Raw genomic sequence first — 14,233 nt, forward strand, 5'->3', positions numbered from 1 at the left:
TCACCCTGCCCTGATGGGAAACATGTCAGGATGCGATTCAACCTCTCCCAAGATCCGATGCTGCATGGTCTCACTTCGGCAAACACAGTCACATGGGGAGGTAAGGCAGCAGGCAGTCAACCATAGATCGGGACACAGTGGATTTTGCTTTTTCCGAGACTCCTGCCTCCAGTGGGCCTTTGCAATATGAAGGCCTTGCTCTTCAGTATTATTTTATAGCCGGTTAGATGCCAGTTCAGGACAGTAAAAGAGACACTCATCTGATGGAGGAAGATTGGGAACCTAGTGCAGATTTTGAGGATTTCTGTTGAAGAGTTCCTGACTATGCAGAGGGATGGTAGCACGCAACGGAGAGCTAAAAAAAAGTATGCCCAAACATAGTGAGCTGCCTCTCATAAATGCTTTAAATGGTGCAGGAGAGTTTTACCCTCATTCCTTTTTAGGGTCGAGCCTGCGTTGCATGCGCTTGCGCATGCGTATCGCAGCGAGACGCTTTAGTTATTAGAAAAGGGCTCGGAGCCCTGTCAACATCACGTCAGTGTTTTTTATTGGTTCATGGGCTTGCCTATTAAAATCCGCTTGCTTTTATTAGTCGAACGCATGCACACATCATGCCTTTTCCGGTGGCTAGCCCTCTTCGAGCGCATCGACCAAGTACAGAAAACATGCGAGGCTCGCTGTTTTCTCTCCGGCTCGTGGACTACTTTTTCTCTATTTTACTAGCGCGATTTCGCTTGGCAGAAGTCGAGTGCTTTACACAGTTAATTGCACTTTTTCGGTTACGTACATAAATACACTTTTGCCGATAGGTGAAAAGTCAGGTTAGGAGTTTACAACGCTATCAGCTCTAACATGAGCAAACGCGAGACCCGTTGCATTGCAAATGCTTGTTTCTAATGTTGCTCACTATTAACCATGCTTTCAGCTCATTGCTCTCAAAGCACATTGTGTCTGCCACACCGATAAAACTATAGCCAAACCAAACTGGCCTCCACAGCAAGGATGTAACACAGTTTCTAGTGCCGCTCTCCTCACATTTGCTGTGTTCCGAGGGCGCCTATTCAGCTCCCTCCCAGTCCTGCCTTTTTTCTAGTCCCTCCCACTCTTATCCCCCTTCTTCCCTCCAACTTTCTCTTTGCCTCCCTCTCTCCATCTTTTCCCTCTACTTATCTCTTCCGTGCCCTTTGTTACCTTCCCTCCGCCCCCTCTAGAGTCTCCCCCTCCACTCTCATTCATTTTTCTGTCTGTTTGATAGTTTCTTGGGGGATTGTGGTCTTATTTCCAACATTTGCTCACACTTCGCAATTTGCCTATAAAACATGCTCTGTCTCCATGACCCTTGGTGTGTGTTTCTTTGTGGGAGTAGAGGAGGGTGAATGGTTCACTAGAGGTAGAGGTTTCTTTTTAAAAACTGAAAAGAAGATAAGTACACAGCGTTGAGCAAGCAGGGTCGGAACTATTTTTCGTATTTAACAGCAACATAATGTGTTTTCGTATACAGATCAGACTGTGTGATGGATTGAGGTGGCCTTTTATAATTTGTCTCAAAACTGTGGCGTTTGCTTTGTTCTCCATTTGCTCAGCTGACATCAGGCTTTTTTTATATATTCGCTTTAAGTTTGAATTGTTACTCATTGAATTTCATGGCTCTTAACTGCTCATCTGCTCCTAATCTTGTGTACAGCAATTACAATAAAAGAATGTCAGGGCTTATATTGCCAATTTGCTGAGGCATGGTAAAGTAAAGAGAAGGGAAATCGGATATATTGTTTGTTTTTCTTTTCAGGGGCCAGAGTGTTTTAGACAGGATTCAGACAAGGTAATGTCACTTTTGCTCAATGTCACGGTATTAATGAAACTGTGAGTTATTTTGGTAGACACTTGCAGACTGTGAGCTGACTTCGTCATTTTACAGCACAGGGGTTATCAGAAATGGATGCGCCAAAACTGTCCCAGTTTATTTAATGCTAAACAAACATGCATGTACGTTTTAGTTCATTTTCATGACCCCTTGATCTGCGGATATACTTTGTTGGCTCTGACAGGCGTGTTTTACTCACTTTTGTCCCCGTATAATCATGTTATCCTATTTTGTGGGGGTTCTGAGTCAATAAAATTGCTCAGCGTGTGAATGTATTCACTTAAAAAGGCCAAACAAGGACGCAATCGTACATCACACTTTTTAACCCTGTTGTTATACACCACTGCCACCCACCCCCACCCAATTGCACACCTATTGGCTTTGCCAATGCTTGGTCTAAACTGGTGTGGAGTGTTTTTGTTGTATATTTCGCTGTGTTACTGTAATTTAGGTGTTGTACAAATACTTTTCACATTGTCTCTTTAGTTAAACCTGGTTGCTCTGTGCCAAGCTACCAGAGGGTGAGCACAAGTTAATTTAGCTTGTGTATCTGACTTACCCTGACTAGGATTGTGGACAGTGTGCATACCTCTTCAAACTAGAGACCTAATAACTAACAATCCCCTTTTGGTCTTGAGGGCAATTCTTATAAAAATAGGATACCTTGTGCAGTACCTTGACTTGGCATGGTGGAGTGCCTAAAGTTGCCATCCAAACACTATACGGGGTGTGTATGATGGCAGTACTGCTGTGCCTGACCTATACAGGTACTATGGGTCATACAATTTGATAGTGAGGAATCAAAGAATGTGTGCAAGCATCAATTCTGGCTGATGGAACATTGGACATGTTAAAAAGCTATTTGGACGGCAAAAGACATGTTAACAATATATATGAGGGAAAGAACTTATTCAAGCGGTGTCATAAGCCTAGAAGACAGCCACACGTCTGGTTAGTGCGAAAAGGATAATCACGAAGGAGACGACATTGCGGGGCAGTGTGCCAGAGAGAAGTGAGCAGACCAGTATGCCATAAGCAATGGAATATGATCCGATTCACCAAGGTGAGAATCATTTGGGGTCCTGACGGCTTGACTACATTTGAGAAATTGAGTGCCATGTATGCCCTAGATCAATCACAAGGCTTTAAAATATGCTTCTAAAACGTGCCACAAACTACTTCAAAAGAGAATGGTGTTCCAGACAGCTAACACTGGGAGAACAAAATACTGACCCTTGCTACTAAAGCGATTAGTGTCTGGGGTGACAACCCATCCCCAAATATAAGAAACGTTTCTGTCATGTGGGGCTGGTAGTTGGGAGACAGGACAATGTACGAATGCTGCCACAACTTAGTGGATGGTGTTTAAGTCTGGATTGCTGCATGCCTGCAGACAGGATGGTGCATGTCGTTCAGATGTTTGCGAAGGTATATTACCACTGGAGTGAATACCTTGGATGTGTTTGATCTCAGTATTGTTTCTAATTTTGATCATTATTCTGGCTCACATGCTGATCAAGCTAAATGGCCTCTCATAAGAAGACATCCATGGGATACATGCTCACTTTACTTAGGACTCAAGACAAGAGACAGAAATTAGACAGTAGGTTTTGCGTACTTAATGTACAGATTACTTTGTATCTGTGTATCTGTGTAGCGGAGATCATTATGTAACTTATTTTTTCTATGTTATAAAATCAATTTTAAAAAGTAGAATATCAAAAGGGAATGAGGCGGAACATTGACAGTACAGAGAAAAGGAATCTAGCCAGTTCTTATGTCTTTACCTCCAGAGGTTTGTCAAGTAATCTATAACAAATTGATGTTTCTCAGATTCACTGGTCAACCTAGTGAAAAATTGGTCTATAAAGCATCCCATGCAATGCCAGTCAAAGACCTTAGCCAGGTGTCACTTCTGTGTATTAGGCATCCCAAGCTATGCCTGTCAAATACCTTAGCCAGGCATTCCATATATGCAAAGAAGAGAGGAGACAATGGTGACTCTTGTGGTTCCGCAGGTAATAAACGAAGACAGAGAAAGCAAGGAGACCAGTTTAATTCAGTAGTGGCTTGCGGGCCGCGGAAGAGGCGGGGCTGGGAGGCACATGGGGGGGAGCGGTGGGAGGGAATAAACATTTAATTATATATTTTTATTAAATCACTTACCTCCTCTGCCGCTCACGTCTTCTTTTATATCAATTGATTCACATGAAATTCAGTCCCAATACAGTCCTCAAAAATCTTCTTTATTCCTTCATGTATACATCACTCCAGCCAAAGCCCAACACGTGTTTCATCTGGGGTGTGTCGCTCTACGACTTCCTCAGGGCTTATATAGGCTCTCTGATAGTCCTCTTTATATGTTCGTTTTTCATACAGTCTGTGTCACGTTCAGCGTTCTCCTTTGTCTGCTCTTCTAGTAAGTAAATCTTCTTCGTTCATGAGTGTTTTCAAAGCTAAATATTCATTATAGCTTAGATTATATTTTCTGCTTTTCTTCATATTTGTATGTTTAATTTTCCCTAAATCTTCACAAACTAATTTATAAAAAAACATCTAAATTATTGTCAGCAGCTAGTTTTGGTATCCAAGTTGATTTCGATTTCAAGCCACTAGTTACATGTACATCCGATACAATATTCATTTCCTGTAGTATTCTTGAAGTAGTAGTAGGGAATTCTTCGTAATCTGTTAATGACAACAAAGTTACCGTGTCCTTTATATCTTGTATCAATAAATCACTTTGTAGTCTCTTATGTGGTAGTGATTCCCTAGTAACTTCTTGTTTCTTACACAATTCAAAATATTTCTTGAGTTTCAATTTTCTCACAAACTTAAAAGATCAATTTTAGATTGACAAACATCTCCTCATCTGCATATCCTGATGAGCCATCTGTGCTAGGAGGGAGGGGAAGAGTGGTCACTCACACCTGAAAGGGCTGTGCCTGCCCTCACACAATGAAGTCTCCAACCCCCTCATGAGTGTCTGGGGCCTGTCAAGGAAGGATTTCACATTCAAAAGAGACTTTGCTTTGAAGTAGGCCTACTTCAAAGGAGAAATTGGGTATAAGAAGGACACCCAAAACCACAGACTTTAGAACACTTCTGGAAACAAGAAGAACCTCTGCCTGGAGAAGACCTGAAGAGCTGAGGAAGAAGAGCTGTCCTGCCTGTGACTGTGTTTTGTGGAACTATCCTGCAGTTGTTGCTTCTGCCAGAGTAAGAGGGCAAAGACTGGACTTTGTGTGCCTTCTATCTTGAGAAGAACTCTCCAAGGGCTTGATTTAGAGCTTGCCTCCTGTTGTTTGAAGTCTCAGGGACAACAAAGACTTCTCTCTGCCAGCACCTGGAGTCTCTGGAGAGCCTCCTACTCTGCCCTGTGGTGCCCATCCAGTTCCTGGGACCCTGAAAGGAGAAGCTGGCAGCCTAAGTGGAGGAAATCCACACACACAGCGCTGTGTGGGAAAAAGATCGACGCGACTCTGATCTGCGGCTGAAGAAACGGCGCGCCGCTGGCTCCGCGGCTGGAAATCGACGCTCTCCTGAAACGCGACCGAAGAATCGATGCACGGAGCTGGAGAAACGACACGCAGCATCGCTGACGGAGACTCGGAGATCAAAACCCACGCTGCATAGTTTTGTAATCATTGTGCGTCTGGATTTCTGACACAAGTACCGCTGGGCGTGTAAAAACAACGCAAGGCCTGCCCAGACCTGAGAGTGCTGACCGGATCGACGCATCGCTCTCCTGTGGAGAGAAGCAACGACGCGTCCCTAACTGACAAAAGGAGAAACGACGCAAGGTCTTGCTCGTGAGTAAAATCGATGCATCGCAAGCCCTTTTTGATGCACACTCGCCCATGCTGGGTTATTTTTGACGCACCCAAGGTACATTTTCACGCTAACAGTGTTAGCGTGTGTTTTAAACTACATAAAGACTATTTTTTGCATTTTAATTGATAACTTGATTGTGTATTGTGGATTTTTTTCGTTTTGGTCTTGTTTTGTTTAGATAAATATTTCCTATTTTTCTAAACCTGTGTTGTGTCATTTTGTAGTGTTTTCATTAAGTTACTGTGTGTGTTGGTACAAATACTTTACACCTAGCACTCTGAAGTTAAGCCTACTGCTCTGCCAAGCTACCAAGGGGATAAGCATTGGTTAGCTGGGGGTGATTCTCTTTTACCCTGGCTAGAGTGAGGGTCTATGCTTGAACAGGGGGTAACCTGACTGTCAACCAAAGACCCCATTTCTAACAAGCTCAGCTAGGATAAGAAGGCTTACGAGAAAAAATATTAGACTAGAAAAGCTAAAAAAAGAATGAAATGTCTAAATGGTGGGATAGTGCGACATTGAGACAGTATAAAAAACTAAATTGAATTCCAAGAGGTCTAGATCACACATATTTTCCACCTATGATGATCTTGATACAGATCTATTGATACGTTGGGATGAGGAACTGAAATCTAACTCTTTGAAGTTAATGGATATTCTAATAGAGAATGCAGATAGGAAAGTTCAAACATTACAAATAGAGATTAATGCATTGGAGAAGGAAATAGAAGAACTTAATTTAAAAATGGCGACAGAAAAGAATTATGACATTCTTAACAATATTATAGCTAATTTTCAAGAGGAGATTAGACAGAGGAAAGCAAGAAAACTAAAGAGAGATAAACAAGACTATCTAAACAGTAGGGTATTTACTTTCTCTAGTAAATATGACCATCTGATTCAAGGAACGATATCCAGAGTTCAATCCACAACTTCAATGAGTTCAACAACTACATCAAGAAGCATTCCATCTACGAGTGACAGTGAAGCGGAAAATATTGAGGTAAATACTTCATCTTCAGGCACAAGCAAAAATGCTTTTTTACAGGAAATATGGAGGATAAAGCAAGGGAATCGGGAACAAAATACAAGAAAGGATCGAGAAAGAAAACTAGGAGAGGGAAAAGAAGAAAGAATATTAGAACAACACACAGGTATGTAAACAAGATCTTGGGACAAGAAAATGTAGATTTTTCTACAGAACAAGAAAAAAATTCTAATAAATCTATCCAATAAAATCTTTACACCATATCTAGTTACACTTCTAAACAGAGGGTTGGGATTTTGCCCTACAAACAAAGGAGATGTTTGTCAATCTAAAATTGATCTATTTAAGTTTGTGAGAAAATTGAAACTCAAGAAATATTTTGAATTGTGTAAGAAACAAGAAGTTAGTAGGAAATCCCTACCACATAAGAGACTACAAAGTGATTTATCGATACAATATATAAAGGACACGGTAACTTTGTTGTCAATAACAGATTACAGAGAATTCCCTACTACTACTTCAAGAATAATACAGGAACTGAATATTGTATCGGATGTACATGTAACTAGTGGCTTGAAATCGAAATCAACTTGGATAGCAAAACTAGCTGCTGACAATAATTTAGATGTTTTTTATAAATTAGTTTGTGAAGGTTTAGGGAAAATTAAACATACAAATATGAAGAAAAGTAGAAAATATAAGCTATTATGAATATTTAGCTTTGAAAACACTCATGAATGAAGAAGATTTAATTATTAGAAGAGCAGACAAAGGGGAATGCTGAATGTGACACAGACTGTATGAAAAACAAATATATAAAGAGGACTATCAGAGAGCCTATGTAAGCCCTGAGGAAGTCGTGGGGGCGACACACCCCAGATGAAACACATGTTGGGCTTTGGCTGGAGTGATGTATACATGAAGGAATAAAGAAGATTTTTGAGGACTGTATTGGGACTGAATTTCATGTGAATCAATAGTTTGTTACATATATTTAACTATCATTTGTTTGTTTTATGCTCAAGGTCTAGTAGGGGAGGTTCCTTGTATGTGTACCGTCTGCAGATATTGGGATCTAATCTTTATATCCACATAATACACTCAGTAGGTGAGTGCCTTATCTCCATGTTACCACCCCAAATTTATTACACTCTGCCACTCCTCTGTTCCTCGATGCTCCTCGCTGCAGGCGCAGCCTCTAAGCCTGGCCTGCGGCAATCCTGGCGCTGCTCAGAGCAGCGTCAGGATTGGCTCGAGGCACCTAGACAGGGCGCTCCCAGGCAGACTGGGAGCCTGTGCAGGCTTTCTCCAGCCCAGCAAAGCAGAGAGCCTACAGTGCACGTGTGTTTGGCCGGCCTGAGACGGCCCGCCAAATACACATGCGCTGTGAATGGGGAATGCTCAGTGCAAGTCACTCCAGTGACTTCACCCCTTTTAAAGAAAACAATAATAAACATACTTTATTAATGTTTTCTTTAAAAGGTTTTGCAGCTGCCGCTACTGGCGGGGGCAACATTTCTCCACCCAAACGGAGGAGCCGGCACTGGTTTCATCTGATGAGATCGGTTGGCAAGAAAAGGATAAACCAATGTCAATGTTTTCCACTAACAGCACACTTTGAGGCGAGACAATCTAGTTGATTTTGTCAAAGATCGTGACAAATGCCGCTAAGCAGTCAAGGAGTGTTAAACACAGGCCTGATCCTGATCCACTGCAGTAGCCGATTTTATTTCATATATTTGTCAGAGCAGTTTCTGTCCTTTGCAGTGGACAAAATCCATCATAAATGGTGGTAACGTGGTTCTTTTGCATGAGGTAGGCAGAAAAGGCCTTAGTCAGGCAAACATGCTTCGTGAACCCCAGTTTGATCTTAACTATTCATTCTTGGCCCCTTGTTTAGGTTCTTGACTCCTAATTCTGTATTGCTTTTTTAGAAATTACTTGATCCTGACTTTGAACTTTTCTAACCCTTGGCACTTGCCTCCAATAGGTATCTTTATGTAACCAAAACTTGGTGTAGGTAACTTTAGTGTTGGCAATGGATACTCCCTTTATTCATTTCTCCAACAAAGAATAGCTTACTTGCTTTGAAACAAAAGTAGAACAGTCAGAGATCTGGGTGGTCATCTAACTTTACCGTATAAAGGGTGTTGGAGGCTGTAAAGTGACTAAGTCATCAAACACTTTCCACACAGTGCAACAAGACTGGAAGTAGGTTAAAAGAAATTCTGTGGTGCATGAGAAAATTTCAAACATCTAAAAAAGGAGAAAAATTATGCCATGTTTCTGCATTACAATTCCGTTTTTTTTAACTATATTTGGTTTTGTAGTAATACATAGCATGGAAAACACAATATGACTAAATATATTACATCATACATGCATCATACAGTGTATTTACACCTCTGTTCAAAAGGTAGACTCCCAATGGATCCGGAATGTTCTTTGATATCCTGGATGGGTGTGACGGAGCAATGATAAGTGTATTAATATAGCGCCTGGGGAACAACTTCACTCTATACCTTGGCCTATTATTCACCATAACAGGGGGTTCCACCCATAGTTACAGAGGCCAAGCATCACTGTAGGGGTCAGTCTGGAGTGCATGAGTGAGCTCATCCTACGCTGCGTCTATGGAATGCTTAAGTAGACCGTGGACTCCCTCCCATCACAGTGCCACAGATCCTACCTCTGCACACTTGACCTTTGCGTTCTTGATTTAGTGGATGAGTGGAGTGTTGGTTGCTGTAACACCACAGAGACGTTCTAATTCGAAAACCAAGCACCTGCACATTAGGCATTGCCCTGCCAGGAGGCCGCTGGGCTCTGACAAGAATTCAAAGGGGATCAAGTTGCCCTCTTGGAATAGGTCACCCAATGTGGTGAGTCAAATATCTCTGCACCTTCCCTGCCTGCTGCCACTTGGAAAGCCATTAAAGACTGCAGAGTGATGTAAGACACACAAGGTGCCGCCCTGGCGAGACTTGCGGGGTTTCCTGATAGCTGATATGTGCCAAGCGGAGTAAGGCATGTGGGAACTTAGGTAGTGATACTTTAGGACAGAAGAGCTCCTGTATTTTATTTGGCGTCTCTCTACCAATTATAGCTGATACCTCTGCCAGTTTACATCATTCCAACCATTGAGCTGACCATTGAAGCTGAGCCGCAAGATAGTAGTGCTCAACAATCAAAGCCTCCAGTCCGCTGCTACTCTTCACCTGCCATTCCAAGCCATGTCTCTCAGCATTCCATCCAACGTGTAGAACAAACTGTGAAGAATGGTGATCGATAGGTTTGTAAAGTAGTAGAGTAATCTTGGCAGCATCATCGTTTTAGGTAAAAAAAAAACAGCCCTTTACAGTGAGGAGGAGTGACTTCCAAAATGTGATTTGAGGCCGGAGGGCAGAGATGTCTCGCAATAAACTGCCCTTGAGGAGATTGTTTGTGATGGCTTTCTAGATGATGTAGCTGGGTTTGAAGATGGTGCAAGCCAGCAAGGGGAGCAAATGGAATTCCATTGGGATGGGGTGATTTAACTAGAGTAGTTTTCAATAGTTTCCTAAAGAGCAGGGTGTTGGGTGTGATTGCAAAGTTTAGAGAGATCATGTTCCACAACCTGGAATGCTACAGTCTAAGACGTTTCTTCAGATTTTAAACTGCCTGAATTACCTCTGGTAAAATATGAACATCCTAGGGTAATGGATCCTAGAAGTATCCTGGGACCTTAATTCAGGTGTATGGTGCATGGCGCAGACATATGAAAGGAGACCGAAGAATTCAAACCTGTACAATATCAAGCAGAGCAGACAGATATGCCAAAGACCTTTATCACTTGCACATATCTGACAGAGACATTTATCAATGCAACAACCATAGTAAACATGCTGCATCAAATGCGTGGAGCTCACTATTTAACATATTTTATATTTGTTAAATATAGCCATCGACATAGCTCGAGGGCCGCCTGAAAATGCTTTAAGGAGAGGAGGGTTACACAGAGGCAAGATGTTCTTCATGCACCAGCTAAGCTTCTCGTTTTATAGGCCATGGACAAGAACAATGAATTAAGGTCAGCCCATGAAATAAAGAAAAAACTTGTTGGAATAAGTGGGTTTACAGGTCTTCACCAAATTTCTACAAGTTTGTCTCCTGGCAACAACAGAACGGAAGTGGTTTCTCACAGTAAGGCCATGAATTAGTAGAGCTCTGCCCAAAAATCCTCCAGCCTTGTGAGGGAGTTGAAGAGCTTCTTTGGCACAACTGAACTTAACCTTCTGGCTAGCTGATGGGCCAGCATTATGATGCACTTTGGCTTTGTGCACTAGACAGTTTCCTTAATGGAGGCTGATGGGTGGCCTCCAGCACCGGCAAGACCTAATCACTCTGATTCAAGCCTAGGATGACTTCAGCTGAGTTGTTTCGGATTCACTGAATCTTGGCTGTTTTGCCACTGCTGTAATCCATGTGGAACGGAAGCACTAACAGAACTACGGCAATCTGTCACGGCAAGGAAAGTAGAGGTAAAACTTGATGGAGGACACAAAAATGGTACAAAATGTTCCTGAGTATACTACTGATCAAGGGGTCAGGAGATAGTGTAGATTTCATGGTGATTCCGAAATTGCACTACATTTTAAGACTGAATTAGTGACCACCTAAAAAAGTGAGCCAATCCAACACAGGTGCTGGGATCTCCCAGTTGCAGCAGTAGAACATTAACCTTGAAGGTATTCAGAAAAAAACAGTTTTCATAAGTCCTGCTTTGAATGTCCATTAGGCATTCTCAGTTCTGCCTGAATTTCCATATCTGAGAATCTGTCTGGTAGTGGTATCCCAGGTTGTTTGTGGGAATGTGTGCCAAAAGGAGCAGTACTCAAATATTGAAGTTTTCATAAAAAATGAAAATAAATTGACTCCACAACAGTATTTACAACCATGTCATAGTGTAGGTAGATGTGGTGGTAGAACAGTAAATCCACCCTTCCCTATTCAGTCCTTAATTGACATTATGGTTATAGATGATACTTTAAAGATAATATGAGCAGGTCGATAATATTGATATTAATACTGCAACATCCATCCCTTGCTAAAGAGATCATGCAGACTCTGGAAAGGGTTTGTGAAAGAGCCAAAGCCTATGGAACTACACAGGATGTTGGTCACACTGGAAGGGTAGGCATCTAGTTAAAATTTGTTGGTTCTGTTGGTCAAAAAGAGGGAATCCCAGAAAGGATAGTCAAGGAGCATAGTGTGTTCAAGCACGTCAAAAGTCCCAGGGAGTTTGAGTAACATGGAAATACTGGGATGGCATTAACCAAGTATGAGGATTGATCAGGTCATACATATGGCTTAGGAGAATAGGATGCAAAGCAACGATGAGCCTTTGGATGAGAAGTCATGGGGGGTAAACTGCTTTTGTGGTCGCTTTCTCTTTATTTGTATTTACAATAATTGTGAACTTGGTTGATTCACTTATTTGATCGGACAACCTTTAAAATGTTCTAAATAACTCAGAATGAACCATCGTTTCCCTACAGCCATTAGTACCCAAGTTTTGTAAAAAAACAGAAACTGTTTTACTCTGGTGCTTATTTATGTTTCCAGACCAGGATGCGTCTAACCTGCAGGAAGTGAGAGGGCTTTGTGGTTGAGTTCATCTATGGTAACACTATTGGAAAGGATTTGTAGAGTAGGTTTATTGAAGCAAACATATCTCACCAGACAGGATTAGTGTTCTATTTTACTACTCAAGTCATGATGTCTCCATTTATTTTCTTCTTAGAATTTAAAGCACCATGTATAAGAACACTAAGGCCCTCATTACAACCTCCGCCGCCCGCCAAGGTTGAACCTTAGAGCGGCCACAAACCCACCGGCCGCATTACAACATCCCCGCTGGGCCGGCGGGTGGGCGGAAATCAAGTTTCCACCCACCGGCCCAGCGGGGATGTCGGCTGTAACATTGCAGCTGGCTCCTGATGGAGCCGGTGGTGTTGCGGACGTGCGACGGGTGTAGCTGCACCCGTTGCGCTTTTCCACTGTCTGCTGTGCAGACAGTGAAAAGCAGGGTGGGGCTGTGCCTGGGGGTCCCTGCACTGCCCATGCCAAGTGCCCCCAGGGGCCCCGCGACTCCCCTTCCCGCCAGCCTTTCTACGGCGGTCTCTTATAACCGCCAGGACAACGATGGCGGGAAACTGCCTGTCCCGGCGGTGTGACCGTGGCACTACTGCTGCAATCAAAATATGGCACATTGTACCGCCAGCCTGTTGGCGGTACGACCGCCAGGGTTGTAATGAGGGCCTAAGTCTTTTGGTCAGGACCCAACAATTGGGCAACCAGGGCTTCCTGTTACCAGCTGTCTCTTGGCAGCTAAATGATGTCAGAGTAAAACAAACAAACTAAAGGAGTCCAAAGCAGGCCTAGCAGACTTTTCAAAATGAAATGAAACAGGGGTGCAGGAAGGGCTCTTTAGGGGTTCACCTGTGATTCATACTCCTGTCACATCCTATTTAATACAACCCATTTCTCTCATCTTCCATACACCTGCCGGAAATGAAATGGGGGCAGTCAGGGTTTTGCATTGATCTCTCCTGGCTCTCCACTAAAGGATCTGATTGAACAAGCTTCATAAAGGCAATGTGGAACCTCTTTCTTTCCCGTTTGAATTCCCCCAGCCTCTGATTGATACCAACCTTGCCCCACCCACCAGAAGTTGCAGCACTCCTGATGTTTCCTCCATTAAATGACTCCTTTTCCCTTTAAAGTAAGTCTCTGCTACATTGCTAGTTTTTCTTGCATGTCTAACAACATTCTTTCTTCTCCATTACCTACCCATGCCACAACATCGGGTCCTTCCAATGGAACAGTTGTCCCCTCACCTTCTACTACCGACCTATGGGGAAAACAGGGAGACACTGAGGTAAGAAGGGGCTCTGTGGAAGATCCTTGCAGGGGAACTAACTTTCCTGTATGAGCAAGTGATTGAGTATCTAAGGACCAACCTCCTACATTATTAGTAGGATCGGATCTTCTATCCACAGAGGCTAGCTCAGTGGAACACAAGAAGTTTGTCTGCAGGCAGCTGCAGCATCCAACATCTCAGAAATAGTCTGTTAGGCAGTATGTCATTGAAGGTGCCTGTTCACAAACAGTCCTTAGCAGATGCAGTGAAGACCACAATCACTCAAGAGAGCCAAGACATATGAAAGTATCCTTCCTAATTTGACAGTATGAAATGGAAATGCTCGTCAACTATTCTGCACTTTGCACATTCCCCTTATTGGGCCACCTCTTAGTCTGTGTCTCTCTTTAATATTTAAAAGAACAAAGCACTGGCACATCCTTGTTATTATGAACAACTCTCTCTTCTACCTTGCTGTGGCACCCACGCAATTTTGGTTACTCATTTCTCTAAACCACTTTACATTCCATTATACAAATTGATCCTAAACATTGTCTTCATTTCAATGTTCGCTTCTATTTAATCTTACTTTACTGTTTCACCCTAGAACCTACCCCCCCCCCCCACCCACCACTTCATCTACTGAATC

General features: G+C 42.7%; 1 protein-coding gene across 1 annotated transcript in view; it reads right to left on the reverse strand.

Moving 5' to 3' along the window:
• Positions 1–14,233, reverse strand: part of MLYCD (malonyl-CoA decarboxylase) — a 471,153-nt gene that overhangs the window by 261,208 nt on the left and 195,712 nt on the right. The gene's annotated exons all lie outside the window — the stretch shown is intronic.

Source organism: Pleurodeles waltl, chromosome 12 (genome assembly GCF_031143425.1).
Source record: "Pleurodeles waltl isolate 20211129_DDA chromosome 12, aPleWal1.hap1.20221129, whole genome shotgun sequence".
In the NCBI taxonomy this organism is placed as follows: domain Eukaryota; kingdom Metazoa; phylum Chordata; class Amphibia; order Caudata; family Salamandridae; genus Pleurodeles; species Pleurodeles waltl.